This window comes from Octopus sinensis, linkage group LG10, assembly GCF_006345805.1.
Source record: "Octopus sinensis linkage group LG10, ASM634580v1, whole genome shotgun sequence".
Classification (NCBI taxonomy): domain Eukaryota; kingdom Metazoa; phylum Mollusca; class Cephalopoda; order Octopoda; family Octopodidae; genus Octopus; species Octopus sinensis.
In genome coordinates, this window is record NC_043006.1 from 24393948 (window position 1) to 24407602 (window position 13655).

Here is a 13655-nt window from a genome sequence, read left to right on the forward strand (position 1 = left end):
AATGGGTCAATCCTAGGTTTGCTTTGCTGGATTACAAGTATTTCACTAAGGCTATATCCAAGACAATTACAATGAACATGCAGATTAGAATATCTGCATATTTTTTATTTCTACAGTTAATACAGCATATTTGATTTAAATCTGTCTGGTGTACTTTTCTACTGCATAGAAAACTAGCAATTGCATTTGTATCTAGCTGTTTTTCACTGGTTAGCAGTCTATGCAAATTTAGTCAAGGACTATCCACAAAGCAAACTAAGTGTATGTAAGTTTGGTTAACCATTATTTGATATGGCTATAAAAACTACTACATGGTTGACCTCATCACAGCCTTGGCTTAAGTTCAAAACCAGAGTACTAAACCTTTAAGTAGGTCAAAGCGCATTTTTCAACACTAGTTTTACGTGGATTGTGATCTGATGTTTATCTTTTATCTTTTACTTATTTCAGTCATTAGACAATGGCCATGCTGGGGCACCACCTTGAAGAATTTTTAGATGGATGAATTGACTTCAGTACTTAATTTTTGTTAAGCCTGGTACTTATTCCATTGGTCTCATTTGTCAAACCACTAGGTTGCAGGGCATTATGTAGTGGCTAAACACATGTAAACATCTATATATGTCTCTGTGTGTGTGAATGGTGCTTAAGTTGATATTCTTTGCAGGTATTTATAACTGATCTAAGCTATGGCAGCCTCAAGATTAAAAAATCACTTACCTGAAAAACAGGTAAGTGTTGGCAAAAGGAAAAGCATCCAACATATTGCCACAAATAACTCTATCTGAAACCATGGAGAAATAGCTGTTACATGAAATAATAAACTAGTTATTCCCATCTAATTTCTAATTAGTTGCCAAAAAATTCTCAGTGGATGAATGTCTCAGATAAATTAAGATGTGCAATATGAAGTTCATATGTGCTTAGTCACCACACTCATTGTTCTTTGGTTTTAGGTTTTCTAACTTATTATATTTATTAGTAGAGCAATCTGGAGGTATTCAGGTCACTTTATATTCAACCTTCCATGGTCAATTGTTTTTCACAGCAAAGCTTCATAAAAAAAGAAAAACTGTTCCTACACCAGCTGAAGAAGTAAGTAGATACATATAGATATGGATGTCCTCAGGTTTGCTACAAGGTAAGTCAAAGCATATTTTCTTCATTTCAGTATTTTCAACTCTAATTCTTTATATTAATTTATTATCACATAGACACTGATCACAATTACAACGAATTTCTAATTACTTTATGGGCACAATGAGTGTGCCTTAGGAGTTCATGCGTGTCTAGTTACCATTTACAAACACTCCTTGATACATATATACACACATAAAGTATTTAATATCAATTTTACTATGCATATTAGGTAATTGCATTTTGTTGGATCAGCTGTTTTAGTCCCTAATAAAACCTAAACTGCTGGGTTAAGAGTGGAATTCTTTGTTTCACAGCATCCAACCCTCAAAAATATGGCTAAGTTAAGTTATAAATATTAATACACCTCTACTGTGTCTCCTCATACCTGACTGAAATATCAACTTCTAGATTATTAACACATGGTTACTTTCATCTGGTGAAGAAACCCTACATAGCTCTTTAGATTCAAACAACTGCATTTATGGGCATGCTGGAGTATAATATCACAAAATTTATTCAGCTTAATTTTAGCCGAAACTATAAACAATGAGAGTAAAATGCAATCCCTTCCAGTATCACATACATACATTTGCATAGAATTCACCCTTTTGTTACAATATTTCTGTTGAAATTCACTGCCTTTGTTTCAGTTAATTATAAAATGATAAAGAATTTAGTAAAACTAATTTTATAATTATTTAACTGATACATTGGAACAAATAAGTAATTTTGATAGAAGCTTTTAATTTAGACCACTTTAAAATAGGAAATTTTCATCATAGAACCAAGGTTGGTCTCCAGCAGTTTGGTATCAAAAGGGTTAAATTGTTAAAAGATACACTTTGATTGATACAAATTAGAAATATAATTTTCCAAGAAGTTTTCTGTTTGACAGGGCTGGTGTTTTGCACAAGGAAACAAGGTCATCACTTTTGGCACTAAAATCTGGGGACCACAATAACAAGTTTGCTTCCCAATTACATGGTTCTAAATTCAGTCCCACTGCATGGTACCTTGAGCGAGTGTCTTCTGCCTTAGCGTTGGGCTGACCAAAACCTTGGGCTTGGTAGATGGAAACTGAAAGAAGCCCATCATGTGTGTGCTTGTGTGTTTGTCGCCCACCCCTGCTGGAGAACTAGTGTTGGTATTTATGTCCCTGTAATTTAGTGGTTTGTCAAAAGAGACTAATAGAGTAAGTACCTAGCTTTAAAAAATAAGTACTGAAATCAATTAATTCGACTAAAATTTTTAAGGGTAGTGCCCCAGCATGGTCACAGTCAAATGACAAACATGTAAAAGATAAAATTTCTTAATTCTATTATAAACATAAGAACTTATTAATACATAGAACAGATGAGATCACCCTTTGAGCAAAAAATGGGTGGATGACGTGACTTGATGAGAAGGAAGGGTAAAAGGTGTGGTTCAATAATACCCTGTAACATTGATCTAGTGTGAAATATTCCGAATTCTACCTAGTAACAGATTTACACAATGGTACACATGGTTATAAAACTACATATTTCTTTGTTTGCAAGCTAAATATAATTCTTTGATTATATATTTCCAGCTGGTGCAAATGAGGGTGATGGCTAGGGAATGTTGTGGAAAATTACTAGAGGACACTCTCATTGTAGGCCTGGAAGAAGTGTGTGTACATTGTAGACCTAGCCTAGAGCACTGCAGGCACAGTTACCTCCTTTGACAGTGGGTTTAAAACAAGCTCACTAGATGGCGCTAGAGTGTGAGATTCTGACACAAGGTCTTACAACTTTATCTTTTCTCGCCAAGATGTCAGACCGTAAAGACGTGATCTAGTCATCTCTCTCACACCACACGCCAGCTAGCAGACAGGAGACAATGCACAGGAGAAGAGCATGGCTTCCACGCATCAACCATTTCCATTTATCATTCAGCTTGTATATATACATGTGGTCAGCATTAAAGACATTTAAAGTTACAGCCTTGTTTCATATATATTCTTTATACCATGTTCCTGTCAAATGGTACTACAGCCTTCTGAAGAGAGTCATGTTTAGATGGTCTTGGTATCATGGTTGTGGATCCATCTAAAGCACTAAATTCTCTGGTGCCAGCTCTGCTACTTGACCAAATATTTTTCTGACATTAATTATACACTTCACAGTCAGTTTTAGCATAAACACCACAACTATCTTCTGAAGGTTATGTTACAGGTTCCACTATACCACATACTATAGGGGATGATAAAACTTGAAGCCTATAAAACTTTCTGCCTAGTACTAATAGCTTAAAGTAAATTCTTAGAGCAAATCATGCTGGCTATGACAGTTCATGATTAAAGTATCTAAGGTTTGATGCAAATCTAGAAGCCAGCCTCACTTGTTTACTAAACAAAACTGAAGTAGAATGTGAAAGATATTAATAGCTAGTAAACGATAGAAGGACTGAGTAAACAATAGAAGTGTGTGTGTGTGTGTGGTGTGTGTGTGTGTGCACAGACACACACTAATGAATGTGGAGAGAAGGGAAGAGGAGGCAGGAGCAGTACAAGCAAAGAATTATACTACCAAATGTTTATTCTGCCTACATTACTGATATACGGAAGTAATTTATAAAAATATAAAGCAATGAACAAAAGACTTTTTTTTATCTTTTCACCTGTTAGAAATATAACTGGGACATTCCAAGATTGAAAGTGTAAAGGTATTTTGCTGATTTTCGCTATGATTTTTAGTAAGGTGTAGTTGAAATAGCAAAAACATAATTAATGACTTAGGTATTGCTGTTAGCCGCCTACATTTAGTACTGACTACTAACATTCTTGATGGTAACAGCACTGCTCTGAATATCCAATATCAATGTTGTTAAGTTGTCAAAAGAGATTGTGCTGATGAAATCATTGTATTCATAAATGCTACAAATTGACTTAAATTTGTTAAGATAAATCTCATAACAGAAAAAAAAAACAACGCGCGCGCGTTACGAAAACTCAAAAACCAAAGATAGCTATCTATTTCATGAATTATTATTACTATTGAGCAAGAGAGCAGTGCAAGCCATCAAAGTGACACTGAGGTAAAATATATTAAATACAAAGCTCAGTTTACCCTTCATGACTACCCGTCTGATAAGAACACATTAGGCACATGCATCACAACCATATGTACGCAACATACCCTAACCCTGACCTCATATGATAAACAGTGCATGATCTTGCAGGTGGGGCCCAGTTAGAATGTTTTTCAGGTCAAGTACCCCATTCCTCTCAAAATGTTCCTGAATAAGGGTTGTTTAAGGATGTTGGATGAAACACCTGTTTCCACAGGCAAATTATTCAAACCCCAAAGAATTCCTCTCATCACATGGCCATGATGATCCCCCACTACTTCTGCTTGTGATCAGAGATGCACATATTGTTAGCCACTGAGAGACATCCTCAACTGGTTAAGGTCAAAAAGCAGAATATTTGTTGTAGTCCATCTCTTATACTAAGACAAAACATATACATGATAATACTTCCAATCAGTTAAGATCAGAAGCCATGACAGCAAGTGCCTGGCACTGCTATTATTATTATTATTATTATTATTATTATTATTAAATGAGAGAGCAGTGCATGCCATCACTGTGACACTGGAGTACAATTATACAAAGCCTAATAAACCCATCATGACTACCCATCTGATAAAGGTATACCAGGCGCATGCATTACAACTGTATGTGGGCAACATGGTGATCTTATATCATGCACATGACCTTGCAGGTGAGGCCCAGTTAGAATTTTCTTCAGGTTGAGTAGCCCATCCCACTCAAAAGGTCCTTGAATAATGGTTCTTTAAGGATGTTGAATGAAACACCCATGTTTCCACAGGTGAATTATTCAAGTCCCGAATAATTCTTCTCAACACACGGCTATTATGTTCCCCCACTACTTCTGCCCGTGATCAGAGATGCACATATCCTCAACCACCAAGGGACATGCTCAACTGGTTACATTCAAAGTGACAAGCAAATCTGTGATATTGAGCAGAATATTTGCTGTAGCCCATCTTTTATACCAAGACAAAACAATGTACATAATAACACTTCCAATCAGTTAAGATCAGAAGCCATGAGAGCCACTGTCTGGTATTGCATCAGGGCATAAATTATTATTATTATTATTATTATTATTATTATTATTATGTGGAGGAATGGCTGTGTGTGTGAAGTTTTCTTCCCAACCACATGAATCTGGATTCAGACTGGCATCTTGGGCAACTGTCTTTTACTATAGCTCCAGGCCAATCAAAGCTTTGTGAATACATTTGATAAATGGAAACTGAAAAAAGCCATGGGTATGGATGTGTCTTTGTAATTTCCTACCACCACCACTACTTGACAACCAGTTTTGGTCAGTTTGCACCCCAGTAACTTAGTGGTTTGGTAAAAAGATTTTGACAGAATAGGTACTAAACTTTAAAAAAAAAAGAAATGAGGTTGATTTGTTTGACTCAACCCTCAAGGTGGTGTTCCAGCATGGCCGCAGTATAATGACTGAAATAATGTAAAAAATTTTTAAAGAAGACAAAAGATAGTGATGATAATGATAAACATCTGAACATTTCAATGACAGCTTCTTACATGGCAAAGAACCTTTTCCATACCAGATGATACATGGTGAAACTGTTTCATGTTCATAGGGCATAGAACCCAAGGCAATATGGCTGACAGTTTGGAGCAAATCACTGATAGGAGTTAGTCAATTAAACTGACTCTAGTACTCGAGTGATACTTTATTTCATTAATCCCAGAGGGAAAGAAGTGAAGTTGGCCTCAGTGAAATTTGATGTTAGAATGTTTAACTCTTTCGTTACCAACCTGGCTGAAACCGGCCCTGGCTCTTTAGTATAAATGTCTTGTTTTCATAAGTTTTGAATTCAAATCTTCCACCAAATCTTAGTTAAAATTTATGTTCCTAACACTAGCTTAATGATAACGAAGTTAATTTACTAAATTCTTTGTTATATTTAAGAGAAACACAGAGCATCTCAAAATAAATACAGTAATGAAAGGGTTAAAGTTAGAACAAGTACTGAAAGGCATTTAGTTTGCTGCTCTAATGACTGTACCAATACCAGATCCACTATAGTCAACTTGCCTATGTCATGACAGCACTCCTATGACTCCATTCGAAGTTGAGGGCCTTAAAAAAAAACTCAACACATATGCACAGAGGATATATACATTTGAAATATCAAGTAAGCCTTTTGATACTATTTAGCCTCACAGTGAAAAGTAAACAAAATGATTAAACTACATTTGTATGTCTCCATGGTCATAAATGGTGTGATAAGCTTCAAATTTTGTTAAACCTTCACCAGTGAACAAATATCCACTTTCTCTCAACAGATAGAATAGCAGCTTAAAGCTATTGATAGTGCTTACAAATTTGGACATGACTAAGCTGGTCTAATTTGCATAAGAGTTCAGACACTGGCAATGTGAGTTAAGCATTACTCATCATTTTTGTTTTGAGGCGAATTCAAATGTCTACATGACATTTGAATAGTCCTCATAGTATGGAGAGCATGTACAGTTATGCAAATTAGAACAGATAAATTTAGGCATGTTTGAGTTTGTATCCACTTTAAATGGTTTTGTGGATAGAGAGCAAGTAGTTGTTCTCTGACAAGTGTTTAACAAAATCTGAAACTAGGTTGGTCCATGCTTTTGTTCATGGAGAGATAAGCTATGTGCTGTCACCACTATATGTCAAATTTCAGGTTACTAGGAATAGGTATGTCTGTGTAGTTAAAAAGTTTGCTTGACATAGTTAGGAATTCAGTCCTACTGCATGGTACCTTCTAATATAGCTCTATGCTGACAAATGCTTCGTGAATAAATTTGGAGACTGAAACTGAAAAAAGCTGTTTGTGTGTGTGTGTGTGTGATGTGTATGTGCATGCGTGTGCATGAGAGAGAGAATGAGTGTGCAAGAATTTTGACATATTACAACTTTGCTTGAATGAAACAGTGAATAACCAATTGCTTGCCAACAGTTAAGGGTTGGTGACAGGAAGACCATCTATCCACAGAATCCTGACTCAAATACACATTCATCTAACCCATGCCAGCATGGAAAAATGGGTACTGAACAAATGAACAAATCAAAACTATTTACTTTACATTACAAATTAGCTTCAAAGGACATGTAGCTAACCAGGATATGTTACTGGTAGAGAAGCAGAGGTAATCAAGACAGATGACCGACAATCGACCACTTCAGGATTGCAAGAAGTGACACTCAAACATCATATCTTTGTCCTCATTTTGGAAAAATAAAATACTTCAAGGTGGCAAAAATAATACAAGAAAGTTGATTGTAAACAGTACAAGTAAATAGCAATCAAAATGAGGCTGTTCTGGTGAAAAGGCAATACCAACATGCCAGCATGGAAAATGGACACTAAGTGATGATGATGAACTAAGACAAAAGAATGTATCTTTTAGAATAACATGTGGCTTTCTTATCATTAAGCAAAGGTTGGTTCATTACCTAAAATTATGATGGAAAGTTTTCTATCATAAAACTAGAGGTCTGAAGCAGACATCTTGAAACTTTAACCCTTTAGTATTTAAACCGGCCATATCCGGCCAAAATATTTTATCTGTTTTATGTTCAAACTGACCAGATCCAGGCTCTCACACCTACCCTACAATGTTATTCTACATTAAGTAATTAGACCATCAAGCTCTTGAAGATTTGAGATAATGCATGATTAATTCAAATCAATGGGAATCAATAGGCATTATGTTTGATTGAATAATCTGAACACTAAAGGGTTAAAGAATAAAGATAAAAGAGATTGCTCAGCACAACAGTACATGATGAAATTAATGATGATACAGAATTTGGAATTACAAAGTGAAGTTAAATAACAATGAAAAATAGCAAAAATAATGGACAGTAACGAATATAATCAACATATAGAGAAATTTATAAAAGGAGAAGGTTGTGAATAGCTAGATACAAACGATTTTGTTAGTTAAAGGAAAACTATTAGAAAGGAATGTTTCAGAAAGAAATACTTCGGGAAGACAAAAGTTAGTGATTCAGTTTAAGCTAAATGATTAGTCATTAGACATACGCCATAACTCTTTAAGTAGACAGACAAATCTTAAAAAGGAATAAAGGAGAGAAGCTCAGAAAACTCAAAAAAGTAATGAATCATTACTCCAGGATAATGTTGGTATTTCTACAGCTGTTTAAAGAAAGGTTAAGATTATTTAGCTGTGAAGAACCTGTAAAGAGGTGAGGAAAATAGTACAGCATGGTACATAAAATTGGTAAAGCTACTGTAAAAAGAAGGTAAACTAGAATATTTTAGACTGAAGCATATATGGCAACAGGAGAATTCCAGACAAAGTAAGAAAATGTATGAATGGTTTTGTATTTTTAAGGAGGTAGATGACGCTTAAAAAGTGAGTTGATTATAAGATACAATTATATCTTTAGAAAATTAAGTCATTGAGAATAGGGGGAAAACACCTATAGGGCAGGATATCAATTGTGTGTGTGTGTGTGTGTGTGTGTATGTGTGTGAGAGAGAGAGAGAGAAAGAGAGAGAGAGAGAAAGAGAGAGAGAGTCCTGGGTCACAGTAAGAACTTGTGACACAGAAATAATCTGATACTTTGTTAGCCGTCAACACATTAATACATGTAAATGCATGCACACACACACACACAGACAAGCATGTGCACACATTCCAATTCCAGATTTAACTAGGTCTCTAAATTTTCATAAATGTATAAAATATCTTTAAAGTTAGATTATTGTTTAGCTCCAGGTTAGCCCTGTCTGAGCAGACCCCAAAGTGATAAAGGTATTCAAGCTATGACCCACTCATCTTCTCAAGTGCAGTACACCCAGAATCGCATTATTCAATGATGGCTCTCTTTTTTTCTACAAAGACAGGGTGAAGTTTTAAAACAATTTTGCTGCAGGTCTAGTGACAATGGAGACTCATTTTTATGATTGGATATGCTGCCACTTTTCTATGCCTCCATGAGTCAGACAGAATTCAATGAGCAAGGTTTTCTATGGCCGGTTGCCCTTCATGTTACTGACACTCACCTGTTTCCAAGTAGGGTAATAATAATGTTTTAGGTTGTTAAAACAGCACAATTTATTGATCACAAAGTTCACCACATCAGAATACTTCAGGGGAGAAAAGTTACCGGTGTAAATCTGTTTACAGCTAATGAGGCACCGCAAACCTAAGAAGTTTCTGATGAAAATAAAATGAGAATTCAATCAAACTGATGGCAGTAGTAATGCAACATTAATATTAGATTCACAGACTGCCAACTCCATATAATATCCTCAATTTTTGAGTGATCTTGTTTAATAATTTTTCAGTGAATTTGTTTTCATTTGAGATATGTGGGTTTTAAAGTGCTGTGGAAGTGGTACCCAGAAACAGACCACTGGTTGTTTTCCTGTGCCCAGTGTTGTTAGGGTTGATGCTTGTGGTTAGGATTATATTTTGCAGGACGTGACACCCCCAATTTTCCATATCTTTTTGATAGCAAACATTTTAAGTTGGAATTAAAATATGCTTTTAGTAGTAGTGTTCCAATGAAAAGAATATATGGGAGGGAGGGAGGAGTGGTGACACATGGTGTAACCACATGAAAGTGCATGTATCTGAATGGAGCTACATGTGTAACCACATGAAAGTGCATGTATCTGAATGGAGCAAATACATTTTAAAAAATAGATACGAGCAGAGAGAAAACACAATGTAGTATTTCTGATATTTCTAACATAATTAGCAGCCAAGTTTCAGTGATAGCTTGAAAATTAGCTATAGTTACTGACTACCAACCTATCAATTGACAATCAGTCCTAACATTTTTATTCTCCCACAGATGCATGAGTGTGTGTGTGTGTGTGTCGGGCGCGCGCTGAGGATTATAAAGCTCTATAAATTTCGTAACTCGCAACAGTTTATTTTATGGTGTAAGGGAGGTAACTCAGAATACACAGGCAAATGAGTGAATGAATGACTAAAACTATGTCCGTTTTGAGGAGGAAGAAGAAAGAAAGAGAGTAAGAGAGGAGCGGTGGAATACTTCTGACAAATGCAACTCGAACTTCTTTTTTTTTTTTTGTCCAAAAGCAAGATATATCCGAAACATTATTGACAAACAATGTCTGGTCGGGAGTTACTCTCTCTTTTTACTCTTTTACTTGTTTCAGTCATTTGACTGCGGCCATGCTGGAGCACCGCCTTTAGTCGAGCAAATCGACCCCGGGACTTATTCTTTGTAAGCCAGTACTTATTCTATCGGTCTCTTTTGCGAACCGCCTAAGTGACGGGGACGTAACACACCAGCATCGGTTGTCAAGCAATGCTAGGGGGACAAAACACACACACACACACACTATATATATATACATGTATATACGACAGGCTTCTTTCAGTTTCCGTCTATGAAATCCACTCACAAGGCATTGGTCGGCCCGGGGCTATAGCAGAAGACACTTGCCCAGGATGCCACGCAGTGGGACTGAACCTGGAACCATGTGGCTGGTTAGCAAGCTACTTACCACACAGCCACTCCTGCGCCTAAGGTGAAAAAAAACAAAACAGAGACATTATAAGCCCCAATGTAAAACTGAAGGAACAGTGCCCACTGAGTTGGAACTTCGTATAATAATAACGTTATTGTATACAGTGATCAGGTGACAACTAAGTGAAAAGGAGGAAAAGAGGGGAGAGAAAATAGCAATAAATCAAGTAAAGACAGAACTTAAAGTACATTCACACTACACAGAACAAAAGGCAGAAAATTGAACACACCCTCCACCTTTTCTTCTTTTTCTTTTCTTTTCATATCTCTCTTTTCTTTCTCCCCATTTCCTTTTACTCTCTCTTTTACTCGTTTCAGTCATTTGACTGCGGCCACGCTGGAGCACCGCCTTTAGTCGAGCAAATCAACCCCGGGACTTATTCTTTGTAAGCCCAGTTACTTCTATCGGTCTCTTTTGCCGAACCGCTAAGTGACGGGGACGTAAACACACCAGCATCGGTTGTCAAGCAAAGCTAGGGGGACAAACACAGACACACAAACATATACACACACATACATATATATATATACATATATATGACAGGCTTCTTTCAGTTTCCGTCTACCAAATCCACTCACAAGGCTTTGGTCGGCCCGGGGCTATAGCAGAAGACACTTGCCCAAGATGCCACGCAGTGGGACTGAACCCGGAACCATGTGGTTGGTTAGCAAGCTACTTACCTTACAGCCACAAAATACTATTGGTGATACATAAAATCAATCTTATGAGTTTTGTGAAAATCAAGTGAAATAAAGTAAATATTTTACTAAGTATTCTCCCTTCTGCCAGACGATTGTCAAAACTTTTATACTTAACTGGATCCCAGCAGACATCATTGTAACCATTAGATATACACACTGTTATATGCACTATTTAATAACTACCTATAACAGTGGTTCCCAAACTATGAGTCGCGACCCACAAATGGGTCGCGAACAGAATCTTAGTGGGTCGCAAAAAGTTATAAAATTACGCTTTGATTAACTGCTGTCTATCGAGATAGTTCAAGACTTATAAGTGTGTCGTCGTAAACTGGTGTGATAAATAGTGGGTCACGACTCTAAAAAATTGTTTGGGAACCACTGACCTATAACAATATTACACTGCTGGTTATGACGTGTTAGGGTATTTGAAATACCTTTATCTATGGATCAAAATGTTTAATACACTAAAATATAATGCTCAAGGTTTATAAAAATACATAAAAAAAAATAATAAAGGTTATAAAACATGTAAGAAAGTTTATATAACATCCTGTTCATTGATACTCCATATCACTAGTTAGTTGTTGAATTATTGTCTTTGTTTAACCGGAGGTCAGTACTGATCAAGCAAACTTATGATCAAAAGGCACAGTAAAGAAGCACAGGTGTGACTGTGTGGTTAAGGTGGCACCTTGGAAGCCCTGCGCTGCCCAAAGTTTTGTGAGTGAATTTGGGAGGGAGGCAGAAATGGAAAGAAGCCCATTGTGTGTGTATATGTGAGTATGTTTATGCTTGTCCACCACCATTTGACAACTGGTATTGGTTTGTTCATGTCTCCATAACTTAGTGGTTCAGCAAAAGAGATTGATAGACTAAGTAGCAGGCTTTAAAAATAAATACTGGGGTCAATTTGTTTGACTAGGCCCTTCTATGCATGGCTGCAATCTAATTACTTAATGGGCCTAGTCAAACAAATTGACCCTGGTACTTTTTATTCTTTTTATAAAAGACTAGCAGTAATACCGGTCATTGATCAGGTAATTAATTTTACTCTTTCTCAGGAACCACATTCAAAGTGTTATTATATATAGAGAGATTTACTCCTCCTGTATGTGTGTATTTATAAGGAAAAAACATGTAATAATTGAAGTAGAAAAAAGATCAATTTCATACATGAACTTCAGTTTGTTTATTACATGACAATAATAAGTGAGTTGTATGTGTTATTTTATATATCAATACAGTAATGGCAATTATATAATACACAAGGTGCCACACAGTGGGACTGAAGCCAAGGCGACATGGTTGGAAAGCAAGCTTGTTAACCACAGTCACGCCTATAAAGAAGAGATACATTTTTGATAATATACGCCTTGATACAATATGCTTAACAAAAATATGGGATCTTTATAATGAGAAGACCTTTGATTTTAATATTTACTTGAACAACGCAACAACCAACAATGCTACACTATACAGGGTGTTCCAGAATTAAATACCTGTTTCAATGAAATTGAGTAATATATATATATATATATAAAAAAAAACTGACAGAATTTCATGTTTATTACCAAAACAATTAGATTTATAAATCTTTCATCAAACTTTCATTGAAAATTTTCAACATGTCTGTATCACTGCATACTTCAAATCTCTCTTTAGCATTGTGGAACACATTTTGAAGCATTTCAGGAGTTAGCTCCTGCACTGCTAACTGAATGTGGTCTTTAAGCTCGGCTGAACGATTGCTCCATCTTGGGGATGGAGGTAAAGAAAATGATTGCTGCCAAATTGAGAAAAAGCTATCATGGACAAATAAGAGGGATCCAACAGGAATGAAAATAAAATTATAAACAAAATTCAAACTTTATACACTTTTAACACATATTAAATATGATAAACATAAATAAAATTGAGTTTTGAAAAAAATGAATCCAATTTCACTCAAATCATCATTAATCCTGGGACACCCTGTATTTACTCGGCTGACTAAATGGGGGAAGGAACACAGTGGGGGACTAATTGCAGGTGGCAAGTGTAGCTTCTGGAAAAGGTCACATGGTCAAACTCTAATGGCTGTGAGTCACAACAGTTAGCAGTTTGTGTTTTTGTATGAACCTTTTGCATTATATAGTTCAGATGTGGATGACATAGAAAGCAGACATGCTGCCGGGCCATCCTGTGTTGCACAGGATTGGAAACATGAAAC

The 13655-nt window shown here is 36.1% G+C and overlaps 1 protein-coding gene across 11 annotated transcripts in view; it reads right to left on the reverse strand.

Annotated features, from left to right (window-relative positions):
- The window catches only part of LOC115216500 (phosphatase and actin regulator 1), a 343004-nt gene that overhangs the window by 86823 nt on the left and 242526 nt on the right, over positions 1–13655 (reverse strand). The window lies entirely within an intron of this gene.